The sequence below is a fragment of the Oncorhynchus masou genome, chromosome 14 (genome assembly GCF_036934945.1).
Source record: "Oncorhynchus masou masou isolate Uvic2021 chromosome 14, UVic_Omas_1.1, whole genome shotgun sequence".
Taxonomy (NCBI): Eukaryota; Metazoa; Chordata; class Actinopteri; order Salmoniformes; family Salmonidae; genus Oncorhynchus; species Oncorhynchus masou.
Window position 1 is genome coordinate 29,925,677 of NC_088225.1, and position 16,384 is coordinate 29,942,060.

The 16,384-nt window shown below is 41.1% G+C and overlaps 1 long non-coding RNA gene and 1 pseudogene across 2 annotated transcripts; both read left to right on the forward strand.

The window, feature by feature from the left end:
* LOC135554703 (zinc finger protein 883-like) overlaps nt 1–16,384 on the forward strand; it is a 33,746-nt pseudogene that overhangs the window by 10,309 nt on the left and 7,053 nt on the right.
* LOC135554716 (uncharacterized) lies at nt 1,135–6,636 on the forward strand. Of its 2 annotated transcripts, XR_010457725.1 has the most exons (4): nt 1,135–1,360; nt 1,740–1,776; nt 4,606–4,780; nt 5,408–6,636. It is a non-coding gene; the product is annotated as an uncharacterized LOC135554716 (long non-coding RNA). The 2 variants fall into 2 exon arrangements; XR_010457724.1 differs by lacking the exon at nt 1,135–1,360 and having other exon boundaries at nt 1,483–1,776.

The following is a 16,384-nucleotide window of genomic DNA, read 5'->3' on the forward strand; positions in this document are numbered from 1 at the left end:
GCAGAAGGTGTTGTATGCTGAGGCAGTGAAGAGAGTACTAGAGGAAGATGGGTCCAGGGTGAAGGATCTTGAGAGGATCCCTGTAATTAGGCCGATGTCAATAGAGTGTGATAAGAATAACATGCTTCAAGTTTTTTTTTAAACTTTTTTTTTGCGTTCATGGCCATGGTTGTCAACTGTAACGCAGCAATAGAACATAAATTGAAGCGCATAGATGTGGAGGCAGCTGCAGAGAACTACTTGGGAGTGTGAGATTTTACTGCAGAAGAGTTACAAGGTGTTTTGAACAATAATATCCCGTCCTCCCAGGCTGTTGACCTGGTGTAAGATCAGAGGGCCAAAGTAGTGGAATAATGAGGTTTTAATGGGTGTAGGGTCAGTGGTGTAAAGTACTTAAGTAGTACTTAAGTATTTTTACCTAAGTCGTTTTGGGGGTTTCTGTACTTAACTGTTTTAATTTGACAACTTTTACTTCACTTACATTCCTAAAGAAAATGATGTACTTTTTACTCCATACATTGACACCCAAAAAAACTCATGCACTAATCAAGAGGCCATCCCCTAGTGCCTCTGATGTTTTATTTGTTTAACTAGGCAAGTCAGTTAAGAACAAATTCTTATTTTCAATGACGGCCGAGCAAGTGGGTTAACTGCCTTGTTCAGGGGCAGAACGACAGATTTTTACCTTGTCAGCTCATCGATTTGATTTTGCAACCTTTCGGTTACAAGTCCAACGCTCTAACCACTAGGCTACCTGATCAAACAGACTCACAAAACACATTTATTTGTAAATTGTGTTGTAGTGTGCCACTGGCTATCTGTAAAATAAACAATTGAGCTGTCTGGTTTACTTCAAATAGGACATTTCAAATGATTCATACTTTTACTTTTGATACTTAATTAAATTTGAGAAATTACACTTTTGATACTTAAGTATATTTAAAACTAAAGACTTTTAGACTTTTACTCAATTAGTATTTTACTGGGTGACATCCAACTTTTACTTTAGTTATTTTCTATTAAGATATCATTACAATTACTCAAGTATGACGATTAGGTATTTTTTCCACCCCTGTGCAGCACTAGTTAGTTGGTTTTTCCCAAAGCGTAATGAATTCAGACGACAGAGTAGTAGGCTGATACACAGCCAATACAGTACTGAGCTGCATGCATCTATAACAATTGTATGCGGACCGCCATAATACCAAAGAAGAAGAAGATCACTTCCTTCACCACAGCTTTGAGTCTGCTGCGTGAAGCGGAAGAAGTATGAATGCACTGACTACTGCGAAGGTTGCATTGCTGTAAATGCTGCATGGCCACTGCAGATGTCGGATTAAACATACATCGGGTTTTACTGGTTAGTTGCACGGATAGCGCAGCGGTAATCATTCTGGTATTTACAAGGCTACACTTACTGGGCCTCAGACAATTAACTATCTGGATTTTCGAAGGGGACGTTGTTCCAACAGACTCTCGGTTAGACGAACAGACAACGGGAGTATTGGTGGATAGGGTGTTGAACGTTTTATTGACTAATAGATAATGTAAAATATTATCCAGGATCTTCCTGAAGTAAGATTAGCCTACATCAGACATTTGTCACAATTTAAATCGAGTTGTGATATTTAAAATTACGTTTGATTGCTCTGGTCTAGATGTTCTTTATATGCATGCTATGACAAAGAATAACTAGTGTACGGTACCGTACACATTTACTGTCATTTTGTTTTTTTAAGAAACGTTGAAGAAAGAATAGCTTCGACGATGGATCGGGTACGTTTGGTTTACTTTTATTAACAGTATAAAATGTATTGACCTAGTTTATCTTCGATCTTCCATATCATTCTTTCCAGTTGAACAGCTGGACAAAAACAATGATGGTAATAAACACTTGGGATATTTTGTCCAGCAAAGTAGCGTACTAGCCTAAAGCCCTGATTGATACAAGGCAACGAGCAGGTAAAGTCAGAACCATGGATAAATAAACCAGAATGTTGTTTTTACACGGAAGCCAATCCAGAAACCTATGCCATTACAACCTACGTGTTGTGATTGTGTTGTTTGATGCTGTTAGTTCATATGCATTGACACAGCCGATACAAGAAGACGGAGAGCACAAAATATTTTGCCTGTAATTTACTTGCCTATTTAAATCAAATAACATTTAAAAATCGGACTTCTAAACAAATATTGATTTAGTTACCTCAAGTCGCAAAGAAAACAGGGGCTGCCTCCACTATTTAAGCACCATTTCAACATCATCTAATCATCTAATACTTAGTCTACTAAATTGACAACTAAAAGATACCAACAGCGATTTAGTACGATCAACCTAAGCTAAATATGTCTATCCATGGTACTGATATCTGTGTGTGAGTGCAATTAGAAAAAAACATGTTCACGCATCCAATTTGTAGAGAAACGCTAATGCCATCCTCCTCATGTTCCCTGAACGGTCTATGACTCTGTCACGCTTGTAGTTTTTGTTGTCCTAGGCTACCTGGCTAGAATGCTTGCTCGCTAGCCTGATTTCCATTCAGTCAAGGATGCGCCAGGCCAGCTAGTTAATAACCAATTTTGAAATGATTAATCTTCCTGAGAAGTAACTGAGATGCGCATCTCGCTCTGCACTGGTAAAACATGTCATTGGGACAATTATTATTTTATATTTTGTGTTATATTCCATTATATTATAGTCGTGAGTTTTCAGTATTTCCTGTGCCTATTTAGCTGAAATTCTTTCATAGGATTAAAACAGCACCATAGCTTCCATAAAGTGACCATTGGACTTAAACATTTAAAACGTATCTGCAACCGGTTTTATTACATGTTACGTGCACATTTCTGTCCACTAAGAACCAACGATGTGCGACCTTTTTGTAGTTTTTCCTGAGTTGCTCATTTCTTTTCAGGCACATCTTAGAGTTCTATCTGAACGGGTCAGCAACTTGGAAACTGTACAGCTGCTATATAACATTAGCTTGCTTGTCCAAAGTCCTGCAGCTAGCCTCTGTAGCTAGCTTGTCAACAATCAGTCAGCTGAAAGCAAGCTAGCTAGTTTAGCCTCGCACTTCAACGTTTTTGGTGATTTCGGTAATGCAGCTGTTTATTTTGTGCATATAGCCTACATAATATCGCTGAATCTACGTTTAAACTCAGAATATGCTATTCTGTTCTTTGGAATGTTTTCCGTTTCCCAATGTTTCTTAATTCCTGCCTACAGGTGTATTAGACTTTTTAAAACGTAGACAACATGCATCATTCTTGGATTCTTCTTGTATAGGCCTACCTCAAGTCCCGGCTGTGTTAACTTAATTTAAACTATTAACTTAATAAATAACTTACTAAATACATAAATCATTTATTTAATAGACCAATTTCAGGATTTAATTTAATCATATAAATGTACCATATTGTATAGTGTTAAATGTTTTATAGGGTTAAATAATGGCAGGCTAACAGCAAACCCATGGCCCTCACGCTAGCTCCACTTCTGCCTAGATACTATGTTAACGAATCCCTAATTGTCTTTCTGTCCTTCCAAAGTGTGCACTTATTCACTTCCCTTCACTGATTGGAAATTAAATGACTGGTATAAAACATATTGTGGATAGACCCATTAGCCATGACTCCAATCTAATTGTGTTTCTCTTTGGTACAATTTTCACAAAAATCTGTTTCAAGCTTAAAAATATTTTCCTGTCATTTGTTTTTAAACGGCTAAAAGCTGAACTACGAAACCTGAATTATATAGTGTGTAGTTTACGTTGTTTTTTTAAGTACTAAAATAAATTAGTTTATTCCATTCATTATCTGAATGTTGTTGATACACTGTAAGCTGATTTTTAGATGAGGATGCTGTTACCTTAACAAGTCACATAAAGTGGATCTTGAACAATGTTACATGGGGCAGAAATTGCACCAGGCTACACCCATACCTTTTTACTGTAGGTTTCTACTACATGCCACAATACCCCCATATCTGATGGTTTCTTCTATGTATGTCCTGTATCAGGATACTGAAACTATGAGATTAACATTTTCTCAACATTCTCCAAGTGGGATAACTAGCAGCAATAGTTCTGGTGTTTAGGTTTTTCATCACTGGTTATTTGAACAAATCATGATTTAGCAGGTGTTATCATCTTTCACATTTCGGAATGGGAGTGGACATTCGGCCCGTACTTCGAAAGAGACTGCGGAGCTTCTCATTCCAGTTCTGCTCCTTGTTCTAGCATCTCCTAATCTCTCCCAATATGTATGAACCCAGAACTTAATCGAGTGACTGCCCAATTACGTGACACTTAAATTCTGTGTTAACCATCATTAACTCAGCGTGAAAGATGTGTTCAACTCCACTGAATGTTGATTCAAAGGTTCTGATCATCAGACTGGATATGACAAAAATATATACCACTTCCATTTGAAAAATTGGCCGACGTGATTGAGAAACTGTACATATGTGTAAAGTAGTGAACGATGACACACTTCAGGAGAATGGTGCATCCTTATAATACCTCCTGTCAAACAGAGATTCAGACTAAAGTAATAAAATGTTTGGTCTAATGATATTCTATGTACAATACTTCCTGTGGTCACCAGGACAGAGCTAGCCCATCCCCCTCTACCCTGCCAGAGTCCCCGGGTTGCAACTCTTCCGGTAGCGCTTTACTGTTGGGTCTCAAGAGGGTGTCGGTGCGGCTGGTTGACTGCAGGAAAACAGCAGGGCAGAGTGGAGCTGTGAGAGGACACGAGGATGGAGATTTGATTTCATCAAGTAAGAACAATTGGGTGTGTGGATTAGAACACAATCTGCTTCTGCAACTTCTGTTGATTTGATAAAAAAAATATACACTCAGTTACTAGTTTATTAGGTACACCCATCTCGTACTGGGTCAGACCCTCCTTTGACTCCAGAACAGCCTGAATTCTTTGGTGCATTGATTCTACAAGGTGTCAAACGTACCCCAGGGATGTTGGTCCATTCTAACGCGATGACATTACGCAGTTGCTGCAGATTGACGGCTACACATTCATGCTGCCAACAGCCCGTTCCATCTCATCCCAAAGATACTCTATTGGGTTTGCTCAGCAACAATGTTCGGATACGTTGTAGCGTTCAATCGATGCTCAATTGGTATCAAGGGACCTAAAGTGTGCCCGGAAAACATTCACCACACCAGATCACCACCTCGACTAGCCTGTACCGTTGACACCAACCTGGATGGGTCAATGGACTCACCTCCACGTGACCCACTGTATGTAGGAGCGATCCATTTTTGTGAAAGGGGTGGTGGACCGAATAAACTGTCCTCTGAGTGTATGTTGCTATATTATTTGTATAATATTTGTTTATGGACCCATATTTCCAAAACCTAGTTACTCAATGTCTTTTGTTTCAAAGGGGACTCCCATAACCATCGCTCTCTCAGTGGAAGGTACTTATCTCATGTTGCTGAGGAGGCAGAGAAGAGTCTTTCCAGATCAGATCACCTCAAGAAACACCAGCAGAGAAATACAGTGAAGAAACCTCACCACTGTTACTCTGACTTTGGGAAGAATTTTACTAGACTGAGGTCCTTAATTCACCAGCAGATTCACACTGGAAAGAAACTGTACTGCTGCTCTAAGTGTGGGAGGGGTTTTACTGCATCTAATGCCTTAAAATATCATCTGAAAATTCATACAGGGAGAGGCCTTACCCCTGCCTTGATTGTGGGAAAAGCTTTGCTAATTCAGGAGGCCTGACCATACACAAGCGTTTACACACTGGAGAGAAACCTTATAGCTGTGAACAGTGTAGGAAGAGCTTCAATCAGTCAGGCCACCTGACTACACACCAGCGAACACACACTGGAGAGAGGCCTTATAGCTGTGATCAATGTGGGAAGAGATTCAATCAGTCAGGAGAGCTGACTACACACCAGCGAACACACACTGGACAGAGGCCTTATAGCTGTGATCAATGTGGGAAGAGATTCAATCAGTCAGGAGAGCTGACAACACACAAGCTAACACACACTGGAGAGAGACCTTACGTCTGTCTGTGTGGAAAAGGCTTTGCTCGAGCTTCCACCCTGACTAGACACCAGCGAACACACACTGGAGAGAAACCTTATAGCTGTGATCAGTGTGGAAAGAGCTTTTCTCAAACTTTCTCCCTGACTAAACACAAGCTAACACACACTGGAGAGAAAGAAGCCTTATACCTGTGATCAGTGTGGGAATTGTTTCAGTCAGTTATGGACCCTTTATTCACACCAGTGAACACACACTGGAGAAGGAACCTTATGTCTGTCTAGGTGGGAAGAGCTTTGTTAATTTAGTGCAAATGAGAAAAAACAAACACCAGAAAACAAAAACATGCCGTATTTCATCTCCCTCCCTTCCAGCACCGGTTTCAGATCCATAAATAAAGGACCAAATAGAAAATATCTAGTGAACAGTCATATCCATCTCCCATTCTTAAACAGTTGCCTCAGTCTGATCACCATGGTAACCTCTGTGCAGCATAATATGCAGCTCTGATCTGGGATCAGGTCTCCTTTGTGTCTATGTAATATCACACATTGATCTAAATGGATAAATGTTATTATAGGAAATGTTATAGGGAACTTGTGGGGGGGTGGGGGGGGTGATAATTGTATCTTTCATATACTCATACTATTATTATGTCTTCATGTAGAATAATGTTTCAACAATAGGTGTATATTCATTTATTCAATTTGTGGTCCAAGTCTGGTCTCTTTTCCAAGCTTAAAAGGATAAACATTCACAAACAACATTGTGGGCCAGAAACTGTTGAACATATTGGCCATGCTGTCAATCCAGCAGGACTTCTGCCACGTTTAAAACAACTGGAGACTGAACTGGGAAATGTCAGACTTCAATGAGTTCAAGACAACTGGGAACTCGGAAAACCGCAAGCTCCGACCGGAAAATACGTGTTGAATGGTCATCTACCTCGGAATTCCAAGTCAGAAACTCTGGCCTCTTTTTCTTGAGTTCCGACCTGAAGATCACTGACGTCATGATACAACCCCAGTTTTCAGTTGACTTGAAAGTATCATAAATCCAGAGGAAGACAGACTTTGATGACAAAGTTTGATGACAAAATTTGCCCATGCCACCTTCCTGTTCAAGTGAGCACAGCACAAAGTGAGTCCAAAAATGTATTGTATGCTGTTGCATAAATGATGTAATATGCCAGGGAGATATGTAATACTGTAGCTAAGAAAGTAATACTAAATGTATGTTGTGTAGTAAGCTGTTAGTAGCCCATGTGCTTTACCTAATAATTGGATCCCTTACCCCCTCATAACTTAGCCTACTGTTCTGACATGTAGCCTAAAGCCTGTTTTCAGAGAAATATCATCAAATATTGTAAAAGCTTTCATTGTCTGCTTATATGCCCCCTTTATTTATCCTATGATTCTGACTTGGTGTACAGGGATAATACTGTAAGAACGACGCATGTTCTGAATTCTGTTCCTGTTCATTTTAGAAGTGCTAAACAAATAGTTATATTGACTACGCCCATGTTGCTCATTGTCTTAATCAAAATTTGATTGCCTCTTATCCGCTCATCATTCCCCATCATTCCCCTTGGGTTTCTGTACAGGACTTTGTGACATCAGCTGATGTAAGATGGGCTTAATAAATACATTTGATTGATTATGCCATAGTTTGTACATCTCAATTGTCAGTAGAAACCACATTTGTTAAAGCAAGTCAGCCATTTGTTCTTAAAGGAGGTAAATGAGGCTGAATGAAATGTTTCGCTGCCAGACAAGGCTCCGCTGACAGCCAGGTGTAGCATGACAAGGATTCACTCCATGGTGCTGAAAAGAAAGCTCTTCTGCTGGGACAGCTTTATGTAGGCCCTAATAGTTTGTGGGAACCGGTTGTCACTGTTATAGTGCAATTAATGTATTGTTTAGTGTTGTTGTTGCCTTGCTGGCATTCATCCCCCTCAAAAAATGTAGGCTTAGCCCCACCAAGATGTACATGCTAAAATGGCCATTGTGTATGGCCACTGCAGAAGTCTGATTGAACATAAATCGGACTTTACTGGTTCACTGCACGGATCGCTCATCGGTAATCAGTATGTTATTTACGAGGCTACTCTTACTGGGCCTCAGCCAATAACCACAGCTGGACTCTGGAAGAGAACGTTGTCAGAGAGGAAGAGGCAAAGTGAGAGGCCCAACTCAAGGGAAAATCTGCCTCCCTCCAGCAGGTGGCGTTTGTTCGTTTTTTTTCGCCCACCAAGCAAGGAGTTTTTGTTTGGAGGTCAATGAGAGTGTTGAATTTGGTCATCAAAAACGAATGGCTTATTTGATTGAAGTTTCTTAGCCTGCACTCACAGGACTGCTACAAGCTTTTGGCAGGTCGCTTTTGCCATCTAGCCATCACCTAATTTGAAAGACAATAGCAAGGAATTTCTCTAATCTCAAGTTCAGCTTGCCACCTTCCAGCAAACCACAGCCAGGCGGAGGCTGCAAGCTATTTTTGTCGTTTCTATAAATACCTTAGATTTGTTTTGATTTTAATTTGATGTAACTTACTTGCAAATGTAAAAACAATACAACCACTCATGGACATAATGCATTTGCAATCATTGAGGATGACACAAAAGACGTGATACAAAATCATTTAAAGTTTAAATAGATTTATGAAATATTGATCATGCCAATTTGTTTTCACATTAATTTAACATACTTTATATATCATTGAGGCAATACAGCAGTTATATCTTAACAATAAATGACTCTCAACCGCTTCACCCACTTGAAGAGAGTTGTTGATGACTATGTACAGTAGGTGGCGGCACATTTTAAACACCACAGAAGAAGCTGAAAAGCATCAACAGGAAGTACTTTGTTACCATCCTCTCGAGTTTTCAAACCAAATACATTTCCACATCCTTTTGCAGGATGTTTCTAATGTAAGATTAGTCTAAATGAGACGTTTGTCACAATTTAAATGGAGTTTTATATTTACAAATGTGTGTTCTAGCTTTTATTTATCTGAACGCTGTGACAAAGAAAGTAACTGTAGCGTAACGTTACTCTTACTGTCAAGTTTTTTATTTGAAGAAACGTTAAAGAAAGAATACGGTTGCTTCCATGATGGATCGGGTAAGTTTGGTTGACTTATGAACAAGATGCTTTCTGTGGTGTATGAAATGTCAAGGCCTATTTTTCATAATCTTTGATCTTCCATATCCATTCGTTCCATTTGAACAGCTGGACAAAATAAACAATGGTGGTAATAAACATTTGGGATATTTTGTTCTTCAGCAGCATACTAGCCTAAAGCACACAGATTGATACAAGGCGATGCGCAACGAGCAGGTAAAGTCAAAATCATTGAGAAATAATGAGGACAAAGCTACGACTTGCAGTAGTGGTGCGTGGGTAAAAGCGTCAGACAAGCCAAGCCTGAAAAATAGCCATATTCCAACCTGTGTTGTGATAATTGCGTTTGTTATATAACCTGTTAGTTCATAAGTCTTGACACAGCCGAGACAAGACAGTGGCAGAATACATACAACCACACCTTTTAAAATCATAAAACCGGAGAGCAACATCTGTCCTGTTAAGTTCAGTTACAACCTACAGGATGATCAAGCAAGTTAATGTTTCCAACGTTTTCGGACTACTAAACAACAATTGATTTAGTTACCGCAAGTCGCAAAGAAAACAGGCCCTGCCTCCACTATTCAAGCACAATTTCAACTTCAACATCATCTTATCACCTATTATTTTTATTAGTTATTACATTACTACAACTAAACGATTTAAAAAGAAACAAGGGACATCCTTACATTCTAAATTAGCATTTTTTTTTGTCCTCCCCACTTCTAAATGTTGCACCCCTGCCAAAAACGATTGAGTTAGATAAACTTAGGCTAAATATGATGCGTCTATCCATGGTACTGATTTCTGTGTGTGCATTGCGAGTAGAAAAAAACATGTTGACTCACCTTAACTTGTGAAGAAATGCCATCCTCATATTTCATGTTCCCTGAACGGTCTATGAGTCAGTCATACAGTACACACTTTTAGTTTTAGTTGTCTTTGGCTTCCTTGCTAAGATAAAAATGTTCATCACACAAACGATTTTGTTTTATATTCCATTATATTGTAGTCGTGAGTGTTCAGTATTTTCTGCGCCGATTTGGTAAAAATGATTGCAGCGGATTAAAACGACACAAGCTTCCATAAAGTGACCATTGGATTTAAATGTTTGACTACCTTTTGTAGATGCAACAGTTTTTATTACATTTATAATGTATCACTCTTGCGTGCACATTCTGTCCATTAATAACTTTTTGTAACATTTCTGGCAATGCCAACTACGTTTCAGACAAATATAACTAACTAATTTATCTATTGTTCTATCTAACCTGGTCAGCAACTTGGATGCTTGGCAACAATACAGCTGCTATTAGCTAAAGTTAGCCTCTGTAGCTAGCTATCTAACGAAAAGACAAATAAATGTAGCTCAGTGTAATTGTTGATGGAAGGTTTGTTACACAAATAACTAAAGCCATTAGCTTGCGAGCAGACAACAGCTTAACATCGACAGAAAAGCTAGCTAACGATAGCAAGTTCACGTCCAAATGCCGCTCGTAGTTATGTTTTGTGGGACAATGTACATCCGTTTTTTTTAAATGCCACACTGCTACCTTAGAATGCATGCAATGGACTTCTGCAACGCCAGCTAGCTACTCCATAGTCCAAGCTACGGTAAACGCCAGCTAGCTACTCCATAGTCCAAGCTACGGTAAACGCTAGCTAGCTACTCCATAGTCCAAGCTACGGTAAACGCTAGCTAGCTACTCCATAGCCCAAGCTACGGTAAACGCTAGCCATATTTCACTGTCAGACAGGACACAACTCAATCTTGCTGAGAAAACAAACAAATCAGATTGTATTGGTCGCATACACATACTTAGCAGATCTTATTGCAGGTGTAGCGAAATGATTGTGTTCCTAGTTCCAACAGTGCAGTAACATCTAATAATTCACAAAAATAATGTTTACATATATCTAAAAGTAAAAAAATGGATTTGAGAAATATATAAATATCAGTCCAGAGTATAAATACAGTACATTCATAAGTATGTGGACACCCCTTCAAATTATTGGATTTGGCTATTTCAGCCACACCTGTTGCTGACAGGTGTATAAAAATGAGCACACCGCCATGCAATCTCCATAGACAAACATTGGCAGTAGAATGGCCTTACTGAAGACCTCAGTGACTTTCAACGTGGCACCACCACCTTTCCTACAAGTCAGTTTGTCAAATGTCTGCCCTGCTAGAGCTTCACCGGTCAACAGTGGGTGCTGTTATTGTGAAGTGGAAAAGTCTAGGAGCAACAATGGCTCAATCGAGTACGCCACACAAGCTCACAGAACGGGGAACACCGAGTACTGAAGTGCGTACCGCGTTAAAATCATCTGTCCTCGGTTGCAACACTCCCTACCGAGTTCCAAACTGCCTCTGAACGCAATGTCGGCACAACTGTTCGTCAAAGAGTTTCATGAAATGGGTTTCCATAGCTGAACAGGCGCACACAAACCTAAGATCACCTTGAGCCAGTCGCGGTTCGAGCTTGTATGGCTCCCTGGGCGAGCCATACAAAGCTTTCAGCTTTGAAAGCTCCTCTGCTTCATCTACGGTCACTGGAAGAGTAAGACAAATTCTGAGAGCAGTCCACAAATTTGGATACATTTCTGAGAGCTCCCTTTCATGTATAAATATCAGCAGCTCAAGCAGGGTTATGGTCTCCGATGGAAAGTCAGGCAATTTCTTCAGTTCCTGTGCAAGCTCTCTGAAATCCAAGTCTGAGTATTCTTTATAGTGCAGTGTCATATTAAGGGCCTCGCATTGTTCCGTCAGCTCCTCATTTGAGAGACTTCGGAAGGTTGACAGCACTCCAAACATCTCTCCCACATTTTCCAGTGTCCTGAAGGGCTGAGGCGGCAGCATCAACAATGACATTGAAAAATGTCACCTCCAGCTTCTTCAGGGCATCACTCAAAGGCTCATCAAATGATTCACATGAAAAGTGCTGCTTTGTGGACCTCTGCCTTTTTTGTTGTAGAACGGCCTCGACATTCATACTAGAGGTCGACCGATTATGATTTTTCAACGCCGATACCCATTATTGGAGGACCAAAAAAGCCAATACCGATTAATTGGCCGATTTCTTTTATTTATTTGTAATTGTCATTATTACAACAATACTGAATTAACTATAATTTTAACTTCATATAATACATCAAAATCAATTTATCCTCAAATAAATAATGAAACATGTTCAATTTGGTTTAAATAATGCAAAAACAAAGTTTTGGAGAAGAAAGTAAAAGTGCAATATGTGCCATGTAAGAAAGCTAACGTTTAAGTCCCTTGCTCAGAACATGAGAACATATGAAAGCTGGTGGTTCCTTTTAACATGAGTCTTCAATATTCCCAGGTAAGAAGTTTTAGATTGTAGTTATTATAGGAATTATAGAAATATTTCTCTCTATACGATTTGTATTTCATATACCTTTGACTATTGGATGTTCTTATAGGCACTTTAGTATTGCCAGTGTAACAGTATAGCTTCCGTCGCTCTCCTCGCTCCTGGGCTCGAACCAGGAACACATCAACAACAGCCACCCTCGAAGCAACGTTACCCATGCAGAGCAAGGGGAACAACTACTCCAAGTCTCGGAGCGAGTGACGTTTGAAATGCTATTAGCACGCACCCCGCTAACTACCTAGCCATTTCACATCGGTTACACCAGCCTAATCTCGGGAGTTGATAGGCTTGAAGTCATAAACGGCTTGAAGCATTGTGAAGAGCTGCTGGCAAAACACACAAAATTGCTGTTCGAATGAATGCTTATGAGCCTGCTAGTGCCTACCATCGCTCTGTCATCAAAACATAGACTTAATTATAACATAATAACACACAGAAATACGAGCCTTAGGTCATTAATATGGTCGAATACGGAATCTATCATCTCGAAAACAAAACATTTATTCTTTCTATGAAATATGGAACCGTTCCGTATTTTATCTAACGGGTGGCATCCATAAGTCTAAATATTCCTGTATCATTGCACAACCTTTAATGTTATGTCATAATTACGTAAAATTCTGGCAAATTAGTTCGCAATGAGCCAGGCCGCCCAAACTGTTGCATATACCCTGACTCTGCGTGCAATGAACGCAAGAGAAGTGACACAATTTCACCTGGTTAATATTGCCTGCTAACCTCAATTTCTTTTAGCTAAATATGCAGGTTTAAAAATATATACTTCTGTGTATTGATTTTAAGAAAGGCATTGATGTTTATGGTCAGGTACACGTTGGAGCAACTACAGTCCTTTTTCACGAATGCGCACCGCATCGATTATATGCAACGCAGGACACTCTAGATAAACTAGTAATATCATCAACCATGTGTAGTTACCTAGTTATTATGATTGATTGTTTTTTATAAGATAAGTTTAATGCTAGCTAGCAACTTACCTTGGCTTCTTACTGCATTCGCGTAACAGGCAGGCTCTTCGTGGAGTGCAATGTAAGGCAGGTGGTTAGAGCGTTGGACTAGTTGACTGTAAGGTTGCAAGATTGAATCCCCGAGCTGACAAGGTAAACATCTGTCTTTCTGCCCCTGAACAAGGCAGTTAACCCACCGTTCCTAGGCCGTCATTGAAAATAAGAATGTGTTCTTAACTGACTTGCCTAGTTAAATAAAGGTGTATATTTTTTATTTATTTTTTAAATCGGCCAAATCTGTGTCCAAAAATACCCGATTTCCGATTGTTATGAAAACTTGAAATTGGCCCAAATGAAATCGTCCATTCCGATTAAATCGGTCGACCTCTATTTCATATCCTTGGCTGACGTTTGTGCAGTCATAAATCCTGTTGCTCTGTAGTTGCTTAGACCTCTCTCTGTCTTTCTGAGAAGACTGACCTCAACATCCACATACATACTGGGAGACTGCATCAGCTTGCTCACATGTTGGATCTGGCTCCAGATGTCATACCACACCACTGTACAGGTGCTGAAGCGGTATGATCCCACCTCCTCTGACAAGGACTGGGCCTCAATCTTCATCACAGGGTCTTTGGGTTGATCCCTCACCTCAAAATCAGTGCCTCTCTCACCGCTGCTGCCTGACTCTTCAGTGGCTTGACACTCTTAAATTTACTCTCCCACCTTGTCTCAGTCCTTCAAAGTGATGTCCACATGTTTTTTCAGGATGGCCCATCGCAGTGTGGAGGCTGAGAACAAGGTGTACAGTTTGTATAAGATGCCAAAGTAACCTGTGGCATCGACAGAACTTTTAGCAGCATCAGCCACAATCGGGTTCAATGAGTGAGCCACACATGGCACAAATAGAGCTCTTGGATTCATTTCCAGGAGTCTGGTTTGGACACCTTTGTTTTTGCATCTCATGTTGGCCCCATTATTATAAGACTGTCCTCTGCAGTCCTCAAAACTCCTCTAATCTTTTGAGTATCAGGGATGCCAAATGTTGCCCCGTGGACTCCTGCCTCCAAATACCCCATAAAATGTTCCTTTATGTGGGGCTCCTCCTTCAGTGACACAATTCTAATCACAACTGACAACTGTTCAGTGTGGCTGACATCTGAGGAGCAATCTAGAATGATAGAATTTTGCCAGCTTGATGTCACTCACCATTATTGAAATGACCTTGCTGCTCAACAAATAAATGAGTTCATTCTGTATTTGGTGGCCAAGGTAGCTGGTGGTGTGACTCAAGGTCCCTTTTTGGACACAGTTAAGGTGCTCTTTCATGACTGGATCAAATTGTGCCATCAGTTCAACCTCTTTGAGGAAATGTCCATTTGATGGATAATAGAGTGTTTCTGTGTGTCTCCTTAGTGCCAGATTTCTAATTGCCAGAGACTGCACAATCGCAGTCAGACGTGTCAACACCTCTCTCCATCTCATGCTTATCAATTGTTTCCCCTTTTTTGATCCTCATTGCCAGTTCTTTCCATGTTTTGGTGTTCTGGACTGCTGTCGTGTGAAGTCAGATAAAGAACGTGCATGTTTCCAGTCTGTCAGTCCTGTCACACCCTGATCTTAAGGTCAGGGTGTGACTAGGGTGGGTACGCTAGTTTTTGTATTGTCTTGGGTTTTTTGTATTTCTAGGGTTTTTGTAGGTCTATGTGATTGTATGTCTATGGTGGCCTGATATGGTTCCCAATCAGAGGCAGCTGTTTATCATTATCTCTGATTGGGGATCATATTTAGGTAGCCATTTCCTTTTGGTGTTTGTGGGATCTTGTTCTATGTTTAGTTGCCTGTCTGCACTATTTGTACAGCTTCATGTTTCGTTCGATTGTTTGTTGTTTTGTTGAGTTTCAGTTATTAAATATTATGTGGAACTCTACTCACGCTGCGCATTGGTCTCATCTTTATGAAGAACGTGACAGAAGATCCCACCAACAACGGACCAAGCAGCGTGTTCAGGAGGAATGGACCTGGGAAGAGATTCTGGATGGAGCAGGACCCTGGACACAGGCAGGGGAGTATCGCCATCCGAAGGAAGAAATAGAAGCAGCGAAAGTTGAACGGCGACATTACGAGGAGTTATACCAACGAGGCAAGCACGAGAAGCAACCCCCAAAAAATGTTTCGGGGGCACACGGGGAGATTGGTGGAGGTAGGGTTTAGACCTGAGCCAACTCCCCGTGCTTACTGTGGGGAGCGTGTGACTGGTCATTCACCGTGTCACGCACAGTGTCTCCAGTTCGCATTCATAGCCCGGTGCGCTCTACTCCAGCTCCTCGCATTTGCCGGGCTAGAATGGGCATCCAGCCAGGACGGATGGTGCCGGCTCAGTGCTCCTGGTCTCCAATACATCTTCTTGGACCAGGATTTCCTGCGCCGGCTCTGCATCTCCGGTGCGTCTGCACAGCCCAGTGCGTCCTGTGCCAGCGCCCCACACTTGCCGGGTTCAAGTGAGCATCTAGCCAGGAAGCATTGTGCCAGCTCTACGCTCCAGATCTTCAGAGCGCCTCCAGAGTCCAGTATGTCCTGTGCCTGCTCCCCGCACTCTCCCGCACCACGCATCACCACGCATCAGGCCTCCAGTGCGCCTCCACAGTCCCAGTCCAGAGCTTCCGGCGACAGTTCCAGTCCAGAGCTTCCGGCGACAGTTCCCAGTCCAGAGCTTCCGGCGACAGTTCCCAGTCCAGAGCTTCCCAGTCCAGCGACAGTTCCAGTCCAGAGCTTCCGGGGTTCCCAGTCTTCCGGCGTTTCACAGTCCGGGGTCTCTGGCGCGGTCCAGTCCGGTTCTACAAAGGCGGAGGGATCAGCGTGAAGGGGGGCT